This window comes from Protopterus annectens, chromosome 6.part0, assembly GCF_019279795.1.
Source record: "Protopterus annectens isolate FY-2018-M chromosome 6.part0, PAN1.0, whole genome shotgun sequence".
Classification (NCBI taxonomy): domain Eukaryota; kingdom Metazoa; phylum Chordata; order Ceratodontiformes; family Protopteridae; genus Protopterus; species Protopterus annectens.
Genome location: NC_056737.1, coordinates 1,954,687,667 through 1,954,715,178, shown reverse-complemented (window position 1 = coordinate 1,954,715,178; position 27,512 = coordinate 1,954,687,667).

Here is a 27,512-nt window from a genome sequence, read left to right as displayed (position 1 = left end):
AGGCTGTTTTACTTTTGCCTTATTTATGTGAAAAATACATCCTATGTTATGCCGCTTCCTAATCAGGAGTGGACTGTTATCAGTGCACTCTATCCTGAGGTAATTAATGCTTCTCAAATGAAAAGGATCATTAGCAGTGCAAAGATGACTGAAACCTTGCAATTTTTCTTTAACTTTATGACACTTCTTTGTTTCTTGCTAGATTTGGACTATATATGGCTAATGGTTTGCTAACTTTAAATTATTTGATTGTGCTTGTTGTAGAACTAAGTGATAATAGCAAGCCTAGTATTGAGCTTTCTAAATATGGGCATAGCTTCCTGCAAGCGCACAATGAAAAATTTAACCTATACTAAGATGAACATGGTGTTAATATTTGAAGTTAATTTATCTTTGAAGGGCATCTAATTAATGAGCATCAATATTATTTATGTTTTAAAAACTTTTATATCTGTGTTTTTACTGAGTGATGATCAGGTTACTCTATATTTAACCGAATCTGATTGTTCGTGACACTGCTGCTGAATTCTTATCTATGTAACCAAGTAATCTGACTGTTTAATTAATGACTGTCTTAATTGTTTAATTGAAAGGCAATGCTTTAGTATAAAAATGTTCATTTGGTTTTGTAACTTGTAACCTGAGGAAGCGCAATTTATATTGCGTGAAAGCGCTCGTTCTTTGGTCCACAATAAATTCATTTTATTTTATTTTTATTTCGTGGTGGTTTCTACATTTTTTCAGTTTTACTATATATGGCTGTTTGCTCAGTTTTATTGCATTTAAGGACATCATTTTCACTGAGGAATCCTAGTAAAATTTACTACCTGGAAAGGTATAAAGATACAGATGACTTCTGGTTATGGTCTAATGCACAAAGTTTCATGCAAGTTAAGTTCTGTCAGTTTGCTGTAAAAACCTTCAGTGTTTTTTTTTTCTCTATAAACATAAGTGGTCATCCTACTTACAAAAAGAATGCATGCAGCTGTATGCCTTGCATCATATTTTTATAGGGAATCATTATGCTTGATAGTGTCTTATGCCATTCTCAACATGTTTAACACACTAGCAGCAGAGACGATCCTAAAAATACAAACAATAACCTGGCATATTCATTCATAGTGGAAGTATTATTTAATTTGTATACCAGGGGAGAACATTGATCTCAGTGAACCCTTTTCATTCATAGCCTAGGAGGAATGTCTGGTTAAGTGATTTACCCAGAGTCATGCACTTAGGTAATGGGAGCTGAAGGAATAAAACCCTGAACCACTGGACCTCAGGAAAGAGCTCTTTAATCCTCTCCACCAATTGTAAGACCATCAAAACTCTAAACACTGAAGAGAATTGTTGATAATCTAATGTTATTAGCAGCTCTAATAATAGGCATGAATGTTGGGACGTGATTTAAATGATATGAATATGTCTGCTAATAATTTAGATTTAGAAGTTAAAATCTTGTTGAGCACCAAGGGAAAGGATGAGGCCAAAGCTCTGCATTTTTTGTATCAGTGGCAGCAGCTAATGTAAAAGTGAAAAGCTTGAGAAGGAATGTGACCTTCCTAAATGCTATATTTTGAAAAATCATCTGCTACTGTTCACAGAGTTATTTACCCAGGAGTGAAGTTTCCCCTCAAGATCTTACTTATAGCACTGAAATGGTGGATTTTGTCCTCAGGATCACTATGTCTACTCTCTCATGTTGCATGTGCTGTACTTTCTTGGCTAACAACATATCTTTGCAAGTGGCAGCTATGGTTATCCATTTTTATGGGGTTTCACATTTCAGGTTTTTGTTACATTTCCTGATCGTGGGTATTTAAGAGGAGCAAAGTATAAAACATGATTGAAGACATACTTACCATTCTTATCAAACAAGCATAAAAAACAGTAACAAATAACAGACACATGGGTCCATCTGGTCAGCAAAATAACCCCCCCCCCCCTCCAACAAGCCATTGTCTTTGCATTCTACATTGCATTTGTCATTACTTCTCCTCTTCTCAATAAGAAGTTTATGTTTGTAAAGAACAACAAAACAGGCCAGCACTCCTTCTTCATGGAAATCACTTTATTAAATGTTCACATACCGGTTTCAGCTATATAAGTCATCATCAGTGTGTGCTGTTATAGCTGAAACCGGTATGTGAACGTTTAATAAAGTGATTTCCAGGAAGAAGGAGTGCTGGCCCGTTTTGTTGTTCTTTGGATTCTTCAGTGGGGCTGTGCACCTAATGTCTACACTTGCATGGTTTTTGTGTTTATTACGTTTATGTCTGTCCCATGCATCCTTTATTTTTCTTTTTTCATGGTTGCTGAATCCATTACCCTGTATACTAGGCCATTACGTATCTTATTGTTATCATTAAATAATTCACCATATCCCATACATAGTCTTCTTGCTATTTTCGAAATGGGATTCCCTGTTCTTGTGCTATTTCTTCAATTGAAAATACTGATATCATGATCATGAGTAATACTCAGCATAATAATTTGATTGTTTTTATTGTGTCTTCTCTCCCTCCTTTCATCAGACATACAAATTGTTGTCATTTAGAACACAGTATAGGGAGAGGATGGTCAGCTGCTTCCTGTAGTCTGTGGTACACATTTTCATTTATTTTGCCTCATACTATGTGACTCAAAGCAAGTCACTTAACTAGATAGTGCTTGTGGGTAAACCCTGATAGGTGAGACAGAGTAATGCAACTGTGAAACAGTTCTACTAATACAGTAGTCTGGAAAGATCCACAACTGTTGCTGTCCAGGCCAAGCCTTTCAAATCGTACAATAGTAATGACAGACTGGGCCACAGGATACCACACAATCAGCAATAAGTGATGCTAGTGTATAGTCCAGCAGCCCCTATCTACAATCTGTACACAATCACTAGGTGGTACAGACTTCAGTTGGCCAAATGGGATATAACTGATTCATAATATGGCATAACTGACACCATCACAGGCACACTGGCAAACAAAACAGTCTGTACAGCAGGAGGCAGTAGGTCTGCAGTAACCCACTTTATGTAAGTAATGTCAAGATAGGTGAAATGTATGGCACTGTACATCCAGATACCTTATGTCAGCCCACCCCTGCTACCCCCACATTTTGTAACAGCCTAGATTATATATGGTGCATCCCCTCAAGACTCAGTACTACAGGGCCATATACCACTGTTACATATACTGGCCTTTGCAGTGCATATGGGCACTTGTGTATTGTGTAGGTGAAGCCCACACATATATGACCCCAGCCCCACCGTATGTGTGGTGGATACAACAGCAGTGGACTGCTGGCAGGAATGGCAGCGTGTATATATATATATATATATATATATATATATATATATATATATATATATATGCACATATGTATCACTATCTGTAAATGTGTAGACATATAATGCTCTGTATATGTATATATCTGGGTGTGTATATGCATATCTATGTGCATATACACATCCATCTATATATGCTGATATGTACATGTGTAATTATCTATATTAGCTATCCGGATAATCATATGTACATATATATTCACCATATGTCTTGAACATGGGGTGTAGCTCTACCTCAGCCCCTATAGTCCCAACTCCGTTGTGCAAGGGGATGTCAGTATGTATAACAGGTATATTAGTAGACTATTTATTCTGTAATAGGGATTGTCTTCACAGACATGGTGTGTGTGGGACGTCACATCTGCTTTTCACATGTGAAAAATGGCTACTGACAGACACCCTAAGGGCATCATAGTACAGTACTGCAGCAAGCACGTAATGCTCCTGTGGACTACAGGAAAGACACTGGACAATAGATGTGGGCATTCTGACACACTCTGTACAGTCCAGAAGTATACACAGAACCCATTAGTGCAGAACATGTGGACCAAGCCTGACAATATCGATGTTAACAGCCATGTAGATGGGTATAACACATAACGGCTGGTATACATTCGCCCCCATAGGTTATGCATTCACACACCCCTGTCTGTCCTGACACATAATAACTGCTGGTACAGAAGTGCCATGGCCACATACTATCCATTAGATATTGACATACATCTGTACAGCATCCCACCACTCCGTCTGACATACATGACTCTTAAGGGAGGCCCTGCAACAGTACATCTGGCAAGTATCTGCACATGACATCTCACGGGGTAAGTATGCTAAGCTGCTAGGCATGTAACAAAGCACTGCAGGCTACAGGCAGACTGGCTCAACACTGGCCTACATCTCCTATGGGGAATGCACATGTACCTGCATATATAGCAGGCTCTACAGGCATGTCACAGCACAGGGTAAGATACAACTGTGTGGAAGTGCATAACCACAACTAATGTGAACACAGCCACAGCCACATATGGTAAGCTAGCACAATATTACAGTACACGGGCTATCTGTTCAACACCATCCTCATATGTGCCACTCACACACTAACCCTACATATACTGGGCCACTACACGGTGTGGCCAGACACCTGTCTGTGGTATGGGACAAGTGTGTGTATGGCCCTACAAACATGTAAGCCAATACAGTAACATACAGTGGAGCAGCATGTAACATCAGATAGGACGGGACCTAGAACAATGACATCTACCACAGTCTGTACACAGGCCAAGGTACATATTGACAATACACACACTGCCAACATTCACCATAAGTAAACAGACCTCAGTAATGTACAAACAAGCACAGAATGTCCAGGTTATGTCATCAAATATAACCCCTACTGTACATAACATGTGTAGCAGTCTGATATCTCACTGGCTTGTTGCCAGATATGATGACACTAATTATGGTGTACAGCACATATGCACCTCTTAATGCATGACATATGTACAAAGGTTGACAGAGTTGTGGCTGGAAGCACATGAACAGGGCCAATATTGACATGTTGCTGTGATAACCACAGTGAAAAACTTCTCTAAAGCAAATTTCACACTCCTCAAAACCAAGGTGGAATCCTTCAAAGCCTCCGGGCCTGTGGAAACTACGGCCCAGACCGCAGAATCCTTTATAAACACATTCTATGAACTCCTTCAGGAATGCATGGATCATGCGATACCAAATAAAACCAAGACCAAATCCTCCAAAGGTAGACGTCCTGTCTGGTGGACCCCAGCCATAAACAAACTATACAATAGAAGGAGGAAGCTACTAAATGATAGAGCAAAATCCCAAAAAGGGAAGGCATCACTGATCAGTATTAGCAAAAAACTATGGGCACTCATAAAATTGTCTAAGGCCAGCTTCGAGAGAAAAATTGCACAGGACACTAAGGATAATCACAAAGCTTTCTTTATGTTAGGAACCTGGGTGGTAATTCCTAGATATGCTCAGAATTAGTCCAAAATGACAAAAATACACTGAACCCACAGACATTGCCAACATCCTAGCTGACAGGTTCAGCGCAAACCCCCCCCCCCCCACCAAAAGGGCAAATATCTATCCCAGCAGAGTGCTGGCCCCCTGACATCTCAGATGCTCAGGTAAGAGCCGCCCTCTCCAAAGCAAAAAACACAGCATCAATGGGACCAGACGGTGTCCTGGGCTGCGTCCTACATGAACTCCAAGAAGAGCTAAACCCAAACATAAAACTACTGTTCAGTCTCAGCCTTACTACAGGATATGTGCCAAAAGAGTGGCGTACAGCAACAGTGGTCCCTCTCCATAAAGGTGGTGCCTCAATGGATCCTGGAAACTATCGCCCCATAAGCCTGACTAGCTTGGTCTGCAAAGCTATGGAAAGGATCATCATGGACCTCATAAATAAAGATATTGGGGACCTACAGACACTGGATCCTACCCAGTTCGACTTTGTTAAGGGCAGATCCTGCCTCTTAAACCTAGTTGATTTCTTTGAAACAGTCACCAAGGCCATTGACAAGGGGAAGGTGGTCCACACAGCCTACCTGGACCTCACAAAAGCCTTCGATACAATACCCCACTCGGGCATTATAGATAAGCTCACCAGCTTAAATATAAACCCCTATGTCACTAGATGGATTGCAAACTGGCTCAAGGACAGAACCCACATGGTTAGAATTGCTGGAGCCATGTCAGACTCCAAACCAGTTACAAGTGGTGTCCCACAAGGCTCAGTCCTGGGACCTCTCTTGTTCGGTATATATTTCTCGGAGGTACAGGCCAACACGGAAGGACTGTGACTGACCAAGTTCGCAGATGACTGCAAACTGGGCGCCATAATCGACTCTCCAGCCAACACAAGCATCCTCCAAAGGGCCTCATAGAAACAGGCAACTGGTGCCAGAGCCATGGCCTCAAGCTAAATGCCAAAAGTGTATAGTCATCCCCTTTGGCAAAACAAAGTGCTCACAAATTACCACATAGGTGGTAATCCATTAAGTACAGAAGAAGTAATTAGGGACCTGGGGACCCAAGTTGATAGCAATCTCTCATTTGACAACCACGTGGCCAAAGTGGTTAGAAAAACATTTTATATAGCCCACCTAATCATGAAGGGATTCACATCTAGATCAGGGGAGGTCATCGTGCCTCTTTACTCATCCCTCATCAGGCCCATAATTGAGTACAATGCCCCTTTTGGGATGTACCTTACCAGACACCTGCAGCAACTGGAAAGACCCCAAAAGTACCTCACCAAGAGGATCAAAGGGCTCAAACAGATGCCATATGCTGCCCGGTTAAATAAACTCCAGTTCTACTCAGTGGCATACCGCTTGTTCAGAGGCGATCTGTGCCTGACGTATAAAGCCATGTCCATCCCGGAATTAATGGACATACTGCACCTCAGAAAATCCAAATCCCATCGAGCTACACGCTCGAGAGACTTGAACCTCAGCACTGAAATAAATAGGACATGCTGGAGGGACAGATTCATAACCCAGAGGCTCCCTTCACTCTGGAATAAAATCCCAGTCCAGGTTAGGCAGAGTCCCTCAATGACTCTCTTGAAGAAGAATCTTGATGAGTGGATGGGAGATCGTAGGTTTACCCCGGGTATCACTTCTGTGTCACTGTTAGACAGAGGCACAGTATACTAACCTCGAAAAAGGGCATAGCAAAATAAATTTAAAATGGGTGGTGAAAGCCAAACACATTCTGGCTAGGCTTATAAATGCCCTAGGGCAGATAGCCTAGTATGAACCTATGAACCTATGAACCTATAACATCTTGCATTTACTGCTGTAACAGAGTTTGTTGCAACATATGTCCTATGAGGGATATGAAGTCAATAACTGTGCCGGCTTTCAACATCTACAGACTGCAATCCTCAAACTACCATCTGCAGTTCACAGATACATGTTCTGCAGGTAACACATGAAACCAAAGGCACCACACACTACCCAGTCTGCAGATGACCCTACAGATGGGGAGTCCTCATAAAATAGAACGGACATGACAGGTATTAATACCTGAAGGACAGCCATATCTGCACACACCCTGTTAAACCAACATTACTCCAAATGCAATATAGCAACACTTACAGTCTGTAGTCAGGTCTGGCACATCCCCCTCCTGTGTGTTTGGCCTGTTTCCACACTGTATATTGTCAAAGGTAAATCCCCAGTCCATCTGAGATGCTGTTTGCCAAACAACAGGTCGAGTTCCTGCTCACAGTGAATGGAAAGGCCCAACAACAACATGATGTTCCTAGATATTGGAGTGTGTTTCCATGCAATTGGCTATGGGAATGTTACCACAGCTGTTCCACATGTAATCAGTTAGGGAGGGCTGCAATTCATGCAGAGGCCATCAGCTGATCATGAGCATCACTTCTTAAAATACACATGCTGCTGCCTAAGCAAAGCAGGTGTAGGTCTCTACATCCACCAGTGAGGGAGTGAGAGAGGCAGACAGAGGCAATGACAAGTCAGTGAGGGGTGGGAGAGTAAAACTTAAGCATGTTTGTGTCACACACCTATCAGCACAGGGTATCAAACCCCTGACAACTATGCAGTGCTATCACAGTCCTATGCAGTTATGTGATGGGCCACATAGGTTACCTTTTGTGGAGTCCTCAGAACATATATGTGATGGTGAGTGACATCCGCAACAGGGATGTGGTAGCTATATGGTAGGAGAAGTACACGTGCCTGTCCAAGTCAACACAGCCACACTCTCACAGGGATGCACACACATTGACACACTTGGCAGGGCCAAGGAAACAGTTCATCACTAGTGAGATTGCCACAACACATTACTGCGCAGATATCACATGCACCACTCGGGTCATATGGAGGTTATATGGGCAAAGGGTATGGGGAGGTGTCTGACATCAGAGAGCATGCTTCAGTATGCCACTGGGGGTTGTACTGAGTGTGGATGTGATCATATGCATCATACACCACACACACAAACACACAGGGTACCAGTAATGACATGTATGGGTGCATTTCTGCATGAGTATGTGGTGGTCGACTGTGCCAGACAGATATACCAGGCTAGGTGATGGGTATACCTTGGCATCAGGCCACATGATAATGGTCTGAATTGTGGCTCAGGGCTGTGGTTTCTGCATTTGCCCACACAGGTGGGGATTGTATCCACCATCCAGTCACCTGGGTGACTATTGCGTGTGGCCAATGCTGTGCATGGCTTGACATGTATGTGTTCCTTAGTCCATAACATGCACAGTGTCTGTGATGTGCACACCTCCTACATTCATGTACAATGACATGTGGAACTGTTCTTGAGGTGCCGGGACCATGCTGTGTACACAGATTATCATCAGATGTGCCAGTCTTGGCCACCTGTGGCAGGAACTGGTAATGGACAGCAGGTTAACCCTGCACCTACATTGATAGCATGCTAAAGGCATTCCCTGGTGTCAATGGCATCTGTCCATACAGGGCATGTTTTCAGGCATGCTATGTCCTTTGTGGATCACATGTGATGGCACCACAGGTGTTGCAGCTGTCCAGTGGGGAACTTGGGGAAGGTGCACTGTCTTCATGTATGTGCCTATTGGACAGATGGACAGGGTGCCATGCCCTCTGTAGGCAACTGCAATCACTCCATAGTTACTATTGGTTGCCAATATTTAGTGTACTGCACACATATTGGCTGTTACCTCAGCATGTGTGTGTGTGTGTGTGTGTGTGTGTGTGTGTGTGTGTGTGTGTGTGTGTGTGTGTGTGTGTGTGTGTGTGTGTGTATATGAGACATGGTTTGAGAGTATGCTCTGAGTTATACTGGGGTTGCTAACTGTGATTGCCTGGCCTTGATGTCATACGTATGGGTATGGATTTGCACCCCATCCTCTCGGCTATTTTACATCTGTTATCCCTGTACAATGGACATTGTGTTATATACTAGGGCCACCATATAAGAAATTTGCAAAACCCACTTCACATTGGGCCTAGGTATCACACACTCACAGCCACCTCCACACAGGGTATGAGTTACACACACAGACACACACACACACACACACACACACACACACACACACACACACACACACACACACACACACACACACACACACACACACACACCTGTCATGTCTGGGAGTAGAACCCCTACCTAGCTAGTGTATTACAGTGCAGCACTACACAGTTACATTATGCACCACAGAGAATATTGGAGTACTCTTTCCCCAAATGCGTATATCATATTGGATGACTTCAGTAGGATTGCCAAAGCAGGGTATTTGACATGTACTGAGTGTGACTAGCTTAAAATGAATTCCACCCTACACAGTGATTGAAACACACACAAAACATCCACAACCGACATGTGTGGGTATGGAATCCCTAACAGAGGTCTATATCACATGACCCCATGGAGCTGTTATAGGACGCACCATGAGGATTACTGGAGAACTCCTTCCCCAAAGGTGTATTTCACAATGAATGACATCAGCAGGATTGACAAAAAAGTAGGCCATTTGACATGTACTGAGTGTGAGTAGCCTAAAATGCATTACTCATTACACAGAGATTGAAACACACACAAAACATCCACAACTCACATGTGCGGGTATAGAATCCCTAACAGAGGTGTATATCACACTACAGCAGTAAGCAGTTATGGCACGCACTATGGAGAAAACTAGGTTGCATCTTTCCCAGAGGTGTATTTCTAGGTGGATGACATCAGCAGCCTTGCCAAAGTAGAGCATACGGATTGTATGGAGTGTGACTACCCTGAAATGCATTGTTCTCTACACAGACAGGGTCAGACAGTTGCACACACACACACACACACACACACACACACACACACACACACACACACACACACACACACACACACGCACACACACACACACACACACACACACACACACACACATACACACATGCACACACACATGCACACGCACACGCACACACGCACACACGCACACACACAGACACACACCTATCTAACTAATTTATCATACTACAGCAGTACACAGTTAGAGGATACATGACGGAGGTTACTGGGCTGAAACTTCCCCAGAGGTGCATTTCTAGGTAGATGACATCAGCAGCCTTACCAAAGTAGAGCATTTAAATTGTAGGGGGTGTGACTACCCTAAAAAGCATTGCTTTCTACACATTCAGAGATGGATAGACACAAACAGTTGCCAAAGAGAGGGTTAGAACTCCTACCTATTTTATCACACTACAGCAGTACACAGTTATGGCACACGCAACAGAGATTATTGGAATACAGCCTTCCCAGAGATGTATTTCTAGTTGGATGACATCAGCAGCCTTATCAACGTAGAGCATTTCAATTGTAGGGAGTGTGACCACCCTAAAAAGCATTGCTCTCTACACAGACAGACACACACACAAACACACAGTTGCCAAGGCTGTAGTTAGAACTCCTCCCTAACTAGCTTTTCACACTATAACAGTATGCAGTTATGGGACACATCACAGAGATTATTGGGCTAAAGCTCTCCCAAAGGTGTATTTCACAGTGGATGACCTCAGCATGATTGTCATAGTGGGGCTATGGGGAGGGCAGTGTGTGTGCATAGGCCATAATCCATTCATCTAGGGGTTGACATGCCACATCTGGGCACAACCTGGGTCATATTTCACAGGTATGTGTATACAGCTGCTAGATGACTACTTCCTTGTGCAGTCATGTTTTGCACAGCTGGCATGTGCACCACATACTCTGTAATGCTGACAGATACCGGTGGCTAGTATTTGCAGTGAATGACATCTGACCCTCATGTGGTTGTGGCCCTTTGGCTCTGTGCTGGGTGGAACAGGCCTGGATGGCTCCTTGCCACAGTCACCCTGTTCCACACATCTATGTATGTCTACCTTTGGCTTATTATAGTGTGTTGTCCTTACATATATGCCTGTATTCCTATCCACTGTGTGTGCAAAGCATGAGTGGTGCATACTGAGAAGTGTCTGCGCTAACATCTGCGGCTGCCAGATATGTCTGGTCCACTGGTGTTTGCAGACATGACCATCACGTGTTTAAGCATGTGAGCATGCCCAGTATGACCTTTCAGTATGTTGTTGACTGACATTGCCTTCATTTCTCTAAGTGTATGGGCATGCCCAGTATGGCCATCTGTATTGAATGTGTGGATGGAGTCTAGGTTGTTTGTACTGCAGTGCTGACCTTTCTGTTGTACACCTACAGGTGGCATGCTGTCTCTGCAGGGTATTCGTCAATCATTTGGCATTGACTGTTACTACAGATCTGCATAGGATGGGGGAGGCACACCTGACCATTTCTACATTTCTACACAGGATTGTGGGGGGGCAAACCTGACTGTTATAATATTTCTACATAGGATGGGAGGCACACCTGATTATTTCTACATATCTACACAGGATTGTGGGGCACACCTGACTGTGACTACATTTCTACATAGTATGGGGGGGGGACACCTGACATTTTTACACATTTGCTAGGACTTTACTGGTATGGTGGGTACTCCTTTTCAGTCTGTAGTCTTACCTATCATGCTGACTGGAAGCATACCTGTGTACTACAGATCTTAGCTTTTAATTACCTACATATTAGTTTCTGACTTTCCTACCCTTCAGAACTGACATCCCACTGCCTGACCTGCTTTAGTCTGTCTGTGTAGGTCTGGGGAGGTGGTTACCCATAGACCTCATTCTGAGGCCATAGCACAGCCTTTGTTTGTGTTTGTCTACACCTGTCCTGCTGGCTGTGACTGTTGCTGGGTATGTGAACCCCCCTGACTGGCATGTGTGAGTCACTTACCTTGTGGGTGTCCCAGTATTGAGGGTGGTGCTGCAGGGCTGCCTATGTCGGATGCACATAGTACACTCCCTACACATGGCTAAGCAGAGGTAGTGTAATGTTTGGCATCCCTTTTACTGTATGTGAGAGTCAGAGAGAGGTGTTATTACCTGGGTCCCACCTGTATTAGTGTTTGTGCTATGAATTGCCTCTTTGCCAAGGCCAGGGCATACTGGGCACACCTACTACTGCCTACTGGGGCAGGTTCAGGTTTGTTCCTCCTCCAAGTCACTCTGTCCCTGTGCAGGCTTTGACAATGGTGGGGGGCTGTGGGCCCTGCCCCATGCTGTTCCTGCTGCAGCTGTTTCCTCGGGATCATATTATGTAGCATGGCACATACAAGGACAATTTGGGTACATGTAGCTGGTGAGTAATGCAAGGCTCCACTGGATGTGTTCAGATACTGGAACCATGACTTGAGCATCCTAAACACACGCTCTACTATAATTTTGGTCTGTGCATGTGTCTCATTATGGAGTTCTTGTTTGGGTGTGTGTGCATTTCTGATGGGTGTAATGAGCCATGGCTCCAGTGCGTATCCAGCATCTCCCACTAGGTGACCATCAGGGATGTCCCCGTTGGCAAATCTCTGGTACAGCTGTGTCAGGTGCCAGATGTGGGAATCATGATAGCTTCCAGGGCAGCCAGCACACACATTCATTATTATCGCACACGACCTGGTTGTTGATGGAGGGGAAGCCTCGCGTTTGATGTAGACCCTACCCCTCTCACTGGACAGTGCTTTGATGCATATGTGCGTGCAGTCTGTAGCACCCTCTACCTCAGGGTATTCTGCTATTTGGTGGAACAGTTGCATATTGCTGCCCAATGCCTCACGGTGTTGGAGAAATATATGTGCTCACCGACATGTGCTGACATGGCATCCAAAAACTGGTGGAGTACCCTGGATGCTGATGCCTGTGAAATCCACATCATATCCCCAGTCGGCCTTTGGAAGGTACCTGTGGCTAGTATTCATAGGCCTACACATACCTTGGTATCTACTGTGATGGGTTCCCCTCTGTTAGTTCTGTGTGTCAGGCATGGCTGGCACAGCTCAACAATTTGCTGTAGGAGGTCCCTGTCCACCCTATAGTGCTCCACTATCTCCAGCTCATGTAGCCCCTTTAGGTTACCGGGGGTCTGTACACTCTTCTCCATCTCCTCACTGTGGGTTGATCGACAGCATCCACATCCTCACCACCCTCAGCCACAACCACAGGTTGTATGATAGCTATTGCAGCCCCTATCATTTTGCTGTTGTGAGTGTTAAAAGTTCCCCGCTTGTTCACACCGGTGGTGTATAGTGTGGGAAAAACCAGAGGGGAAGGTGGTTGCATAGTTTATAGTAGTGTTCTGGGCTGGGCTGGTCTGCTGCCTATGTAATTGTCTGATTCAGATACATTTCATCTGCCAGCTAAGCTAGTTCTCCTTGATTACCTTCCTACTGCTGTTTTCCCTTCCCATTGCCTTCCTGTTTATGCCCGTGTGCACGTCGTGCAAACAGAGTGCTCAAATGTGCACACTGCTACTATTTCTTGGTTTAACTTCTTTTTTCTTCCTGTAAAACCCGGTGCTTGGTGCGCACACCCACTTAGGCTTTGTAAAGAGTGCTAGGCAGGTTTAGACACACCCCCTGGCATAGCTGTGCTAAGCTAGGAGCACACTCCAGCCACAGGGCTCCAATCCGCTTACAGTGTGCCTGACACACGCCTCCATGATGTCACCTAACTCCTAGGCTTGCACCAAGCTATTACTACTCTTACACTGTTGGGATCTGACTCGCACATTGGGGAAAACTGGTATTCACTATCCTTCCCATCATTTGCATAGGATTGCTTGCTAATGCATAGTTACATGTCTCACACTGAGCCTCCCCCCTTAGCAACCACCACTCAATGGCCATGTTGTCTTCTGCCTGCCATTGACTTGCATGGCAGAATACTGATTTTAGTTAGAATGCTTAATTTAGGTTAATTTTGTTATTTCCCCCCGATCCCGTTAGCACGCCGCTGCCCTAAGCTTAAACAGCAGAGATCAGCTAAAAAAAATAAAAGTTGATTTCTGTATTTTTTTTATGTTTGCAATGCCAATGGCCTTATACTTGGCCATTGGCATGCTTACTACATGATATGTAGCCTTTATTTGGAGCTGTCACAGCTCCATTTTGGATTTTGCAGAAATATACTCGGTTACTAACCGAGTACATTTCTACAGATCGCACTAGTCCTGCCTGGACTGTTGCAAGCTTCCTTGATTGCAATATCACCTCATTTGCATAGAGTTCTCCTGAAAATGGGGTGATTTGCATACCAGGGCTTAGTCCGTGCAGAATTAGTGCAGGAGCGCTCGTGCATGCCCCTGCAGGCTGTTCCTGGATCACACGGCAGACATATTGCCTGCTTGAGCTCCTGCACCAATCTTGCACGCCATGCAAGCTTTCGAGAATCCGGGGGTCTCTCTTTTAATGTTTTTAGGTAGTGATCCTAACCGTTTCAATGCATATACTCCCCTGCATTGTTGTCTTCATCTGGAATCAGGCCTGTTATCTTTCTTTTACTTTGATGAGACAGAGCTCGCCTTTATCCTAAATCTTTCCTAAAAATTAACATTTTAGCAAAGGATTTTGTGGAGTGTGGTGAAAGAAAATATTTATCATGGGTTTATATTCTTTTTACTATGTTGTTCTTGGTAGTCTTACAGCCCTGATAATAATTTTCAGGCTTTCTTAGCAAATGCAGTATTAAGTCAGTTGCATATTCTCAAACAGATTAGCTATACATCAATATTACATCTCTTTGGTATTGAAGGTATATATTTTTCTAGCCTTTAACTGTGTGAAACACTTGTTCCTTTCTCCCCAAAAGCTGTAGAGCTTCTGATAGCAGCTTGCATAACTGTGAATGTATTTATTTATTTATCTTTGCTTACCAAGGCAGAAATAATAAATGGCTATTATCACTTCAGATCTGTGTTGAATCCAGATAGATATAGCAAACAATAATAATATTTAATTTTCAGGTTCTGACCTTTGACCAATTGTACTCCGTGTAATAACTAATCAGATTTTAAAGAAGTATAAGCATTATAATAATATTAGGGAAGATAAACATAATAATAATAATATTAAAATTTGACTAACGAGCTGATGCGAAATTGTAGAAATCATTGAAAATACAGCACCATCAACAAAAGCAATTAATTTTTGTTTGCTTTTGTCCATTTTTGGGAGGGCAAACAATGACACAGTCTTGCAGTTAAACAATGGCTATTGTGGACATGCCATGTTGTATATTTCTGCTGTATTGATTTCATCTTGGTAGGTCATACATGGTGTTTGTTTTTCCAGAATTGCTTTTATTTTTCCCATTTCTGTGATGAACTCTAGCACACAGGCTTTTGTTTTTATTACACTTGAAATCAAATGGGAAATTGGTAAGAGGTCTACAATGGGCTGCCGCACTAATCTTAAAAATCTTGGTGTTGTATGTAATGATGCTTAGAAGGTTGTAAAGATGAACTTTTGAAGTTATGCAGTCTAAGACTTCATCACATCAAAAGCAAGCTTATTGGGCATGTTGTAGTTCATTTTGGTTTAAAAAGCATTATATTCATTGTCTGCTACAATGCAAAAATGCAGCCAGAATAAAACAGTAGCACAGCTTAAGTCAAAGTGAAATGATTTAAATAGCTGCATTAAAATTTCTTACACACGCATTTCTTCTGATGTTATTCAATGAATAAAAGTCTTAACACTTTACATTAATGAGTTTTTCAGTGATTTTAGATTGTTGCCGCTTGTCTTTTGATAGGAAAAAAGATATGGTGAAGCTTGTAAACAGTGTGAATAATGTGTAATTCCAATGAGCTGGCTAAGCATAAATAACAGTATTCAGTTCACAATGACAGGCCAAAGATATATATATATATATATATATATATATATATATATATATATATATATATATATATATATATATATATGGTACACATACCATGCCTGCAAGTGGTCACATACCAAAGGAGTATTTAAACAGTAGACTATGGTTTTCTGAAGACATATGCTGCATGTCAAAATGTGTTCATGAATTGGCACTGCTGGCACAAAGGATGCAGCCTGAGCTATGGACTAGGTGACCTTTGTTTAATTAGTACTCAAGATGCTTGATGTTTCTGCTGAGGAGGATGGGAATGCCCATCCTGGAATAGTGTGGCACATTGTAGAATGCATACAGCCACAATCTTTCAGAGGAAGGGCAGCACTGCAGTGGTCATCTTGAAGCCAGGTGTATGTTTCATCAAGCCATTGCCTTGTGGTTGATTAACAAGACACTGGAGCATGGACTTACAAGAAAGTGGACATTGTGAGTCCACACAGCGATGCAATGCCCCTCCACCCATGAGCATGGTAAGGGACTTACACAAATGATCCCATTGTCAGGATACCAGTGAAAGTGCAATCGCCATAATTTCTGCCTGAGAGATGACCCTTTCTATTGGACCTTCATCTAGTAGATCTGGGGATTCCTCACTACTAGGGAAACAAGAAGTTCAGAATAGGCTTAATAGCATGCAGGGGTGAGCAAAAGCACTTAAAAGAAAATGTAGGAAACCACTAAAACAGATGGAGAGACAATATAGAAAAACTGTCTTACTAGTCAAAGCAAGGCTGCATTTCCTTCAGTTATGTTGAAACTGCTGGTTGCAAACCCAACTCCATGGAATAGAGGGATGAAGCACTAACTACAGGCCAGAGGACCTGAGACTGATTTACAACTTAAACACTGCATGAGGAGGGGTTGGGAGTTGTGGGCTGATTTTAGGTTGGCTATCCTGAGGCAAGAGGAACAGTCCTTCCTGCTGCAATGCTAACACCTACTGGAAAGGCAGTTGTGTGGCAGGTGAAGGCATAGCAATCTATCATGTCATTCACCATGGAGAGGGGTTAGAGCAAAAAATGAAAAATGTCCATAGTACCTACCTGGATAATTGCTTCTCACCCCAGTGATCTGGAATGAATGGGCAGTAGTGATGGAAACGAAATGGTTAGCAGGCAGAGAGGAATGATAAAAAACATAGATAGAAAAATTGATGGGTTAACTATCCCATCCACAAGCACATCCATGGCTGTAACAGTGCCACAGATTGAATGATAGCCCCTCCAGATTGCTCTTCCTAGTACTTAACAACGCAGCTATTATACAGCACATTGACCCAACAGGAGTGGCTGAACAGAAACAAATGGACACCAGGACCATAGTTAATTGCATGAGAACTGAATGGCCATGGATGTGTATGACATTTGAAGACACAATCCTCTATAGGCCAGAGTTTTCACTACCTTATTACTACAAACTAATGGCACATTCTATATACCAGGCAAGGGTATCAATGACATTTTAAAGGCTTCAAGAAGATGTATTCTCCTAATCTTTGGCATCATTATGCGCAGAAGAAATCTCAGAGATTATCTGTCTTCGGCAAGAACAAAATTGTGCAGGAGACACCACGAAATAGTAACAAACGATATTTATTGTAGAACTAGCGCTTTCACGTACTGCCAAGGTACGCTTCTTTAGGTTTCAACAATAAAATAAATTCATGAGTATTTATACTAAAAGCCTCCTGTTAACTATGTAATTAAAACAGGTGCATTGTGTAAAATCAAGCAATTAGCTAATTAATTAATTAATCAACTATCCGTCTTAATATTATCTGATAAGATTATCTGTCTTAATAGAATGCACATGTACACCTGTACATCCACCACTGACAGACATAAACATCCATTGGGTGTGTGGTCACAGTGGTTGGAGTTATGATGTGTGCACCAAATATCCTGGTGTTTTCCCTGATGTCCACTTATGATACTGCTGTAAACTATGCACGTTTCATGTGCGAACAATACTAAATATAAGACTTATTAAATCACATATAATTCTTTCTGGAACCTTGTTCTTAACATCTGTGAGCATGATGACAGCAAAAGAAAAAGAAAGCAATTGTTATCATGAAAATTTGATACCATTTTAAAAAAAAAGTGTAATTAAAAGCCACTTAGTTGTAAAAAAATGCATAAGTGCACAAAACTGCATTCACAAAGCATTTAAGCAAAAGCAACAGTTTCGTGCAGAAAATCACAATCCTCTAAATCTCTAGTAACAGGCTGTGTTCCTGCTATGTTTAAATGCTACAACTAACATCAAGGTCACAGCATGGTGCAGAACAATAGATAATGCCAAAGTTTTAGTTATCCACATAAGACCTGCAAAAGTTTGTTAGTGAGGGCCCTTTTATAAAAGGCAACATCACAGGCAGCACTTTAGATTATCAAAGCAAATGAGCTTATATTTAAATATTTCAACTTCCTTTACTAAATTCTGTTCATCAAAATGGCATCTCCTTTACAAGATGCCATTCATGCTGTAGTTACAGATGTTGACAGATATCTTTTCTACTACTATAACACTACTCTATTTTAATTTAAACTTGGTACTGATAGATACTTTTTTCTTTCGTATGGTTTGATCATCAAATTTCTGAGAACTCTTGTTAATGTGAAAAAATCAGCATACACTTGAACTGTTGTACTGAATTAAGTTCCCATACTATCTACAAATACTTTTTAATGACACAAGAGGAAACTAAAATGGCAGTTTTTTCTGTGACCCTTCTGAATTGTTAGACACTAAACTATTTAAAGGCTAGCACAGGGATATTAAAGTGTCATATTACTCTAACAATGGTTGTAATACAATACTATTTCTAAGTTAGTTTATTGTTCCAAATACTTGCTCTAGTAGCTTTTCTACCACTGGAAGAGTCAAGTCTTACTAGTTCCTTGTGTAGTAACTGAAGACTAGTTTTCTAATCAATTACTAACACCCATAATTCTTAGTACTAACTGTTATACTGCCACAGGGTTGCCAGACGTCCCTATTTGGGCGGGACTGTCCCGAGATCAGCAACCTGATTCCGAGTCCCGCCCTGCCGGTTTAAATCCCGGCCAGCCTCCGCTTTGTTTGTTTTTTTTTTGATTGTCCCGTATACCTGGCATATGGGCCAATCAAAAATTGCTAAACACGGAGCTTCTTGTGTTCCGCATTGAACACGAGAAGCTCCGTGTTTAGCGATTTTTGATTGGCCCATATGCCGGTATACGGGCCAATCAAAAATCGCTAAACACGGAGCTACTCGTGTTGAATGCAGAACTGCAATGCATTAAACATGAGAAGCTCCGTGGTTAGTGCAGAGCTACTGAGCGAGCTCAGTTCTTTAATGTGGAACTGTGTTCTGCATTAAAGACCTTTTCTTTTTTTTTGGTCTTCACTTGCCGTGAGAAACCTTTTTTTTTTTTTTTTTTTGTCCCTACCTGGGGGGGCTGGAAATCTGGCAACCCTGTACTGCCAGCCCATTATTTTGTAAATAATTCTATGTCATTTGTGAATATTGGTATGATTTATACAGAGCAGTATGTTATGTAGTGAGCTTCAAGAATGTAACCACAGCATATCTTGCTGGAATATAAAAGATTAACTTGCAAAGCTGGGCCATAAACAAAAGATGTTATCTCTCAGTTTCAGTTCAATAGCAGACACAATGTCAAGAGGTTTTTCTATTGTCTTGAAAGAAAAGTAATTACTAGGTTTTAAATGTAAAGTGTGTTATTGCTTTTTGACATCCTAGCAGCTACACAGTTCTGAGCAAACGTGAGAGATATGTATTTCTCAGACAGTGCTAATAAACTCTGTTAAGTTTCTGTTTAGCCTAAAAACTGAAGTCAGGTGACAGAAAGTGATGTCATCCAGGCTAACCCAGCAGTAAAATGTGATATTAATTTAAGAACTCTCTCAGAGAGAGACTGTTCATTTTGTATTTTGTCTTGGAATTAGCAAGAACATCCACTCATCATCTCCATCTGCATTTGCCTTGCTGTAAGCAAGATCTAGGGCATAGTATCTCTTTTATATATAGAGAGGAATATAGTAAAAATTAGTTTAGATGTTTCTGTATTTATTTGAGACTGTCCTGCAATGTTGTTTTAAAATATTTTCTGTGATTTTGAACTCTGAAGTAACTGTGTTTGCTTTCTGAGTATTGTCTGGTTCTTTTATTATTTATTATTAAATATATTTAAAACTATCTTTGTGGCTGATACTTATGAGACATATTTAACCTCTTAGAGTACTTGCATATGTATTTGGTGACAATGTACAGGTCAGTCTTAAACAGCCTCATGCTTGGTCAAAACTACCATTAGGATTATTGGTAACATTACACAGTAGGATTGGACACCCTTTGTTAAGGGCCTTATAATAGCTGATAAATAGAGGGTTGGTGGCAGTGATAAATACCTTATTGTCTGGGCAGAAGGGGGTACAGCTAGTAAAACCTGTGCCAGCCTTTCCCAAGTGTGTGTTTATGTGTTTGTATATAAATCAAATCTCAAAGTGTGTGCGTGTCAGCTAATGGGACAGGGACAAGCAGCACTGGTTGGACAGCGAGGGTGCTGCAGGTTTTTGGCTTGAGCACTCATCTGAGATCTCAACCCTACAGCTGTGCCAGTGGAGAGTCTTATTGGGGATCTGGAGAGAGAGGGAGAAACCAGCTTCAGACTGATTGTGACCTCTTTGTACTCTTAAGGGAAATTGCACTTTACTGTGTGTGTACTTGTCATCCTCCCATTGTGTATGTCCCCCACTGTTGCCAGTGGTGAGAATTGAGGCTCTTTGACTTCTTTGACTACTGAGCCAGTACAGTAATGTCACACTTACTACCAGAACTGGAAGACAAATTGCCTGTGCTAGATCCAGAAAAAAATGCCTTTCAAGAGAGGGAAAAACAAGTCAGACATACAAAATCACAGAATCAGAGTTAGCTCTGTAAGGTTGCTGCACTCTTTGGAAACAATGCAAGTGGTATATATTTAAGACTGCTTTTACATTTAATAGCAGGGGCAAACTATTTTACTTGGGAACCAAAGGAACACTGTGAAGAATATCAATTGAATGACTGCACAATCCAAACCTGATATTTTATCCAAAGAAAATGGACACCAAGGCACAAATACTCATTCAACAATAGAAGTTTCAAAGGTACTTTTCATACTGTTTGAGACAAAGCATTAAATCCTCACATCTAATGGCCATCTGTCCAGCCTGAACTCTATTCGGCCTTATATGATGTTTTAGATTTCATTCAGTTATGCTAAAACAAGTGGGAAACTAGGCATCTGGAGATGTTTTCATTGAAGAGCAGGCAGCAATGGTCCGCATCAGCTTTATATCTATTTCCCAAACACATATTATTAGCATATATTTGACCAAAAAAAAAAAAAAAATATATATATATATATATATATATATATTGTGTGTGTGTGTGTGTGTGTGTGTGTGTGTGTGTGTGTGTGTGTGTGTGTATGTGTGTGTGTGTGTGTGTGTGTATGTGTGGGTATCTATATATCTATACATATATATATATATATATATATATATATATATATATATATATATATATATATATATATATATATATATATATATATATATATATATATATATATATATACATATATATATATATATATATATATATAGCTATAGATAGATACATCTATTGATGTATAGATATAACATATCATATCATCTCATATCATATCATCATTAATATGAGAAGAGACATATATGGTTTGTACATGCCAAAGCATGTCCACTGTTTCAGTACGTAACTGCCAGAATAAACTATAGTATTCTCCAGTGACCAGACAAAAGCATTGGCTTGGTCTCACATCAAAGATGCATGGAAGTGATGAGGCACTATGAAAGTGACCAAAATCTCTTCCCATAGGTTAAAGAGCTACCTAAAATGGAACTTTTGCATGATACTAGGCAATCCTCATGGTATTCAGTTTCAGCGAGAGAAATAGTAATCCAAAGGATTAATTGTCAACCTGACTATTATCAACTGAAATCATAATGCAGATTATATGTCTATCAAGTCAGAAGTGACAAAGTTCATGACACCCATGCAGACAGGAACTGAAAGTTCGACTGCTGAGTCCTACACTAAGGCACTGTACGAGCACATCCACTCTTGCAGAAAAGAGGAAAATCCCAGGATGCAAAAAACTCCCTTACCAGCCTCAGTAAGAAGCTGAGATCCCTCATAAAATCCTCCAAAGCTAGTTACAAAAATAAAATTGCCAAAGATTCCAAAGACATCCGCAAGGCATTCTATACCTATGTCAAGAATCGAAGTAGCAATGCTTAGATCTGCTCTGAGCTACAACAGAATGGCATTAAATATACTGATCCCAAGGCTATTGCCAATATCCTGGCAGATCGATTCAGTAACAACTTCACACCCCTCTCACCCCCTAAATGGCCCATCCCAATACCGGAAGATTACCAAATTCCTGTAATAACTGCCACACAGGTAAAACATGCACTCTCCAAAGCTAAGAATACAGCATCCATGAGACCAGATGACATCCTGGGCTGTGTACAACATGAACTACAAAATGAACTGGCACCTCACATAAGTGTCATGTTTAATCATACCCTCACCTCAGGCTTCATGCCCACTGAGTGGCACACAGCTACAGTTATCCCACTCCACTGATGAGCCTGATCTGCAAGGCCATAGAATGTATTATCATGGAACTTATAAACAAAGAAATTGGCAACCTTCAAACACTGGACCCCACCCAGTTTGAGTTTGTGAAGGGCCGATCTTTTCTCCTGAACCTGATTGGCTTCTTTGAATCAGTCTCCAGAGCCGTGGACGAGGGTAAATTGGTCCACACAGCCTATCTGGACCTCACTAAGGCCTTTGACACCATCCCCTCTCTGGAATCATAGATGAACTTACTAAGCTGGGCATTAATCCCTACATCACTCAATGGGTTGCCAACTGGCTTACTGACAGAACTCACACTGTAAAAGTAGCTGACTCCAAATCCAGCTCCAGACAAGTGAGAAGCGGAGTACCTCAGGGTTCAGTCCTGGGACCGCTCTTGCTTGGCATCTACTTCTCTGAAGTACAGGCCAACACTAAGGGACTCTGGTTAACAAAGTTTGCAGATGACTGCAAACTGGGAGCCATTACTGAATCTCCGAACGATGTAGATTCTCTACAAAAGGGGCCTTACAGAAACAGATTATTTGTGCCAGAGCCATGAGCTCAAACTCAATGGCAAGAAATGTATAGTTATCCCCTTTGGGGAAAAACATGTACCCATGAATTACCACATAGGTGGCAGTACACTAAACACTGAAAGTGTGATAAGAGACTTAAGGACACAGGTGGACAGTGGTCTCACCTTTGATAACCACATTGCCACAACAGTCAGGAAATACTTCTGTGTGGCACACCTCATCACTAAGGGCTTTTCATCCAGAAAAAAGGAAGTCATTGTCCCACTGTACTCATCCCTCATTAGACCCATTATAGAATACAATGCCCCATTTGGTATGTACTTCTCAAGACAGCTGCAACAACTGGAAAGGCTGCAGAAATACCCTTCACAAAGACTTCCCTTGCTATGGAACAAGGTCAAGAGGAACGTTGACGAGTGGATGGGTAACAGAAAGTTCACACCAGGCATCATACCAACAGCTCTACTAGATAGGGGCCAAGGGTACTAGCTGCTAGATCAAGGGCCTAGGGAACTAACCAAAGGGGCGGTGAATACTGCACAATGTGGCTGGGCTAATATATGCCTTTGGGCAGATAGCCCAGTATCTACCTATGAACCTATGAACCTCATTAAAAGAATCACAGGCCTAACGCAGATGCCCTATGCTGACTGCCTTAAAAAACTCCATCTATAGTCTGCAACATATCGTCTACTCAGAGGCAATCTCTGCTTAACATACAAGGCCATGTCAAACCCAGAGCTGTTGGACATGCTACACATAAAGAAATCCCAATCCCTCAGAGCCACACTCTCCAGGGATATAAACCTTGTTATCACAATGAACAAAACATGCTGGAGGGATAGGTTCCTGACCCAGAGACCCCCCAGTCTCTGAAATAGACTGCCCATACATGTCAAGCAGACTGCCTCTTCGGCCCTCTTCAAAAGGAACCTTGACAATTGGATGGGAGAAATGAAATTCACCCCGGGAATACGTCAGTCGCCCTGCTAGACAGGTGTCCAGGGAAGTAAACAGTGTGGGAAGAAATAACCAGGGAATTGTTATGGCTAGGCTTGTATAGGCCCTAGGGCTGATAGCCTAGTACCAACCTACGAACTTATGAACCTATGAATCTATATGCTTACAACTCTAAAACAAAACATGATAAAATGTAGTAGCAAAACTCTTCTGATTTATAGCATTTACTGTATCAAATAAACTGTACACTGAACATGTATCTATGCTTCAGTAACATTAGAATCATATTCATTTATTCATTTCATTCCTCAGTACCTGCTTTGTCTTACTCATCAACATCAGAGAGCCAGAGCATACATTGGCAATGACTAGGTATAAGGAAAAATGTATCCTGTACTGAGCACCACTTCTTTTCAGGATGCACACACACACACACACACACACACACACACACACACACACACACACACACACACACACACACACACACACACACACACACACACACACACACACACGCACAAGCACACACACACACACACACACACACACACACACACACCTAAATAAATTTGGACAGTCATTAATTCACCTATACCATGTCTCTGAGATGCTTGAGCACTAGAAAAAAACTCATATAAAACTAAGAAAACCATGCAGTCTCTGCATAGATGGAACCTCAGTCAGAGACTAAACTGAAGAGACAAGTATTGTGAGACAACATAGCTAACTGCTTTATCATGAAAACAATGCTCCACACAAACTGTAAAATCCAAAAAGCAGGAGACCAGGATCCAATACACACAAACAATGTTTATTGAGCGCTTTCGTCTCTTGAATAGAAACTTCTTCAGAATAACACAGCATATTACCCAACAGCCCATATTCTATCCAACAAATTAGTTGTCATCATTAACTAATTAATAAAATAATGTCCTGAAAGGACATAGATACATTTAAAGAGCAACAAGCATATATATTGCACTCACAGTAAAAAATGAAAAAATACAATTAAAAACATATAAGATACTTGACAATTAAATATATCCTATAATAAGTTAAAAATAATCAAATAATCAAAGCAACTGATGTCAGTATTTATGCATATGAAAGTATATATATATATATTTGTTGTTTAGTAGCATCCTACTCTTACTTACAGACTCCTGGGATTTTCTAACTAAAATCAAGAAAGATATGTATTCTGATAATCTGATCTTTATCACAATTGATATTCGGGAATTATTCTCTATCATACCCCATGACAGAGGTATTGATTGGTTTGTGTGGAGCCTTATTTTCATTGTTTTCTGTATGGAGGGGACTGAGGTCACCGATTCACCTTCACTGACTTCACTTGCTCAAGCTCTTCAAATCCTCAACTTGACAGTAATGAATCTAGCCAGTCGAATTGAAAAGATGACCCAACAAGCCAGTTTTTTACCTTTATTGGCTAATTCTTCATGTCCGGGCCCGAATGGGGCAGGAATCAGCATCTCTACACACTTCTCTGATGGTTTTAACATCAGTGACATTACACCAGCTCAAAGAGAAAGACAAGCGGATTCCAGCCAATCAGGGAGGCTGGATTTAGATATTACTTCAAATACAGGAACTGAGGGGGCGGGAACTTCCAACAATGGCTGCAATACACTTTCACAATGGCTCGAGGGAGAAAAAGAATGGCAAGGTGAATCTCGACAACAACCAGCACAAAATCATGGGACTCTAAATGAACAAATCTTTAAACTTGAGAAACTAACCACGGACTATCGGAAGCTGCAGTTGGAAAGCAGCTATCTGAGAGAATGTGTGCATACAGATTGTACTCCTAAGGGCCTTGAGCTCTGGAAGTTCCCTACAGGGCTGGTAAGAGACTCCTCTTCTACACTTGGAACTGCTTGAACTTTTTAACAAAAACAGCTGTGACTGTTAAACTGTTTAATAAGGGACAATGACCACAAAATGGTTGATTTACTTAGCAAAGCAAAAAAGCTGATTATTTCAATATGTTTGTAAAAATTGATAGTACTATGGCTGATTTAAAACAAAGGAAAATTAGCAAACTTACAAGGGATGAAAGAGAGTATGTGGAAAATAGGGCATATCCGCTACCTCCTGTGAGGCAGCAAAGAGGTAATAGAGAAACAGGGTATGATGCACCTGATACTAACAATAATAATAATGCTGTGAACAATGATAACACCCCAGACCCTTTAGAATACCCCCCTCAGGGGATCAGAGAGATTAAGGAACCAGAGAGGAGGGGATTCTTATTACAACTGCCACCAACAATACCCCACATTCACAAAGGGGGAAATGGAGAGGGAGAGGGAACAGATACTGAATGCCGAATCTAACTGTAATTTGGTTGTACTACAGAATAGTGGAGGCGATGTCAAAGTATATAACTGCAGCAGTTTTAAATTTAATGGGCAAGTAGCAGACTTGTTTGAAAAAGGTTTGACTTTTGTACCTGATAAAAAAGCTTCATTAGATCAGACCATAATTGATTTAAAACTTTTAACCAGGAAGTTGAATTTTGAATTTTTATTCAAGGGAACTAGCACTAACGTTCCTGAGTATACCATTAATAACAAAACAAGAATTTTCAACCAACTTTGCACCCTTCAGTATTAATTTTTGAAAATCTGTGAGAAAAAGATATCAGGAAATTGTTTAACAGGGACAGGGGGAGACGATGTAACAATTTGAACATAGTGGAAAGGGCACTATTAAGAGAAATTTGTGACAATACTGAAATAAGGGTTATGAAACCCGACAAAGGTGGTGGCATTGTTATCATGAACTATAATTCCTGCATAAATAAAATGTTTACCCTATTATATGGCGATACCTACTGTGAAGTTAGTTTGAATGAGAAGAACATTTGCTATAGCAAGGTGGATGTTATGCTGGAAGAATTGTCCATGAACCAACAAATCCACCTGGAGGAACATCAGTACTTGTTTGTTAAACATCCTAAAATACCAACAATATTTGGTGTCCCCAAGTTACACAAAGACCTAGCTGACCCTCCATTTAGATCCATTGTGGATGCTTGGGCATCTAAAACATTTCACATTGTTAAATATATTGACAGTAAATTAAAAAAATATTTTGAAGGACTGCCCTTGGATACTTAAAGACTCCTGGGATTTTCTATCTAAAAT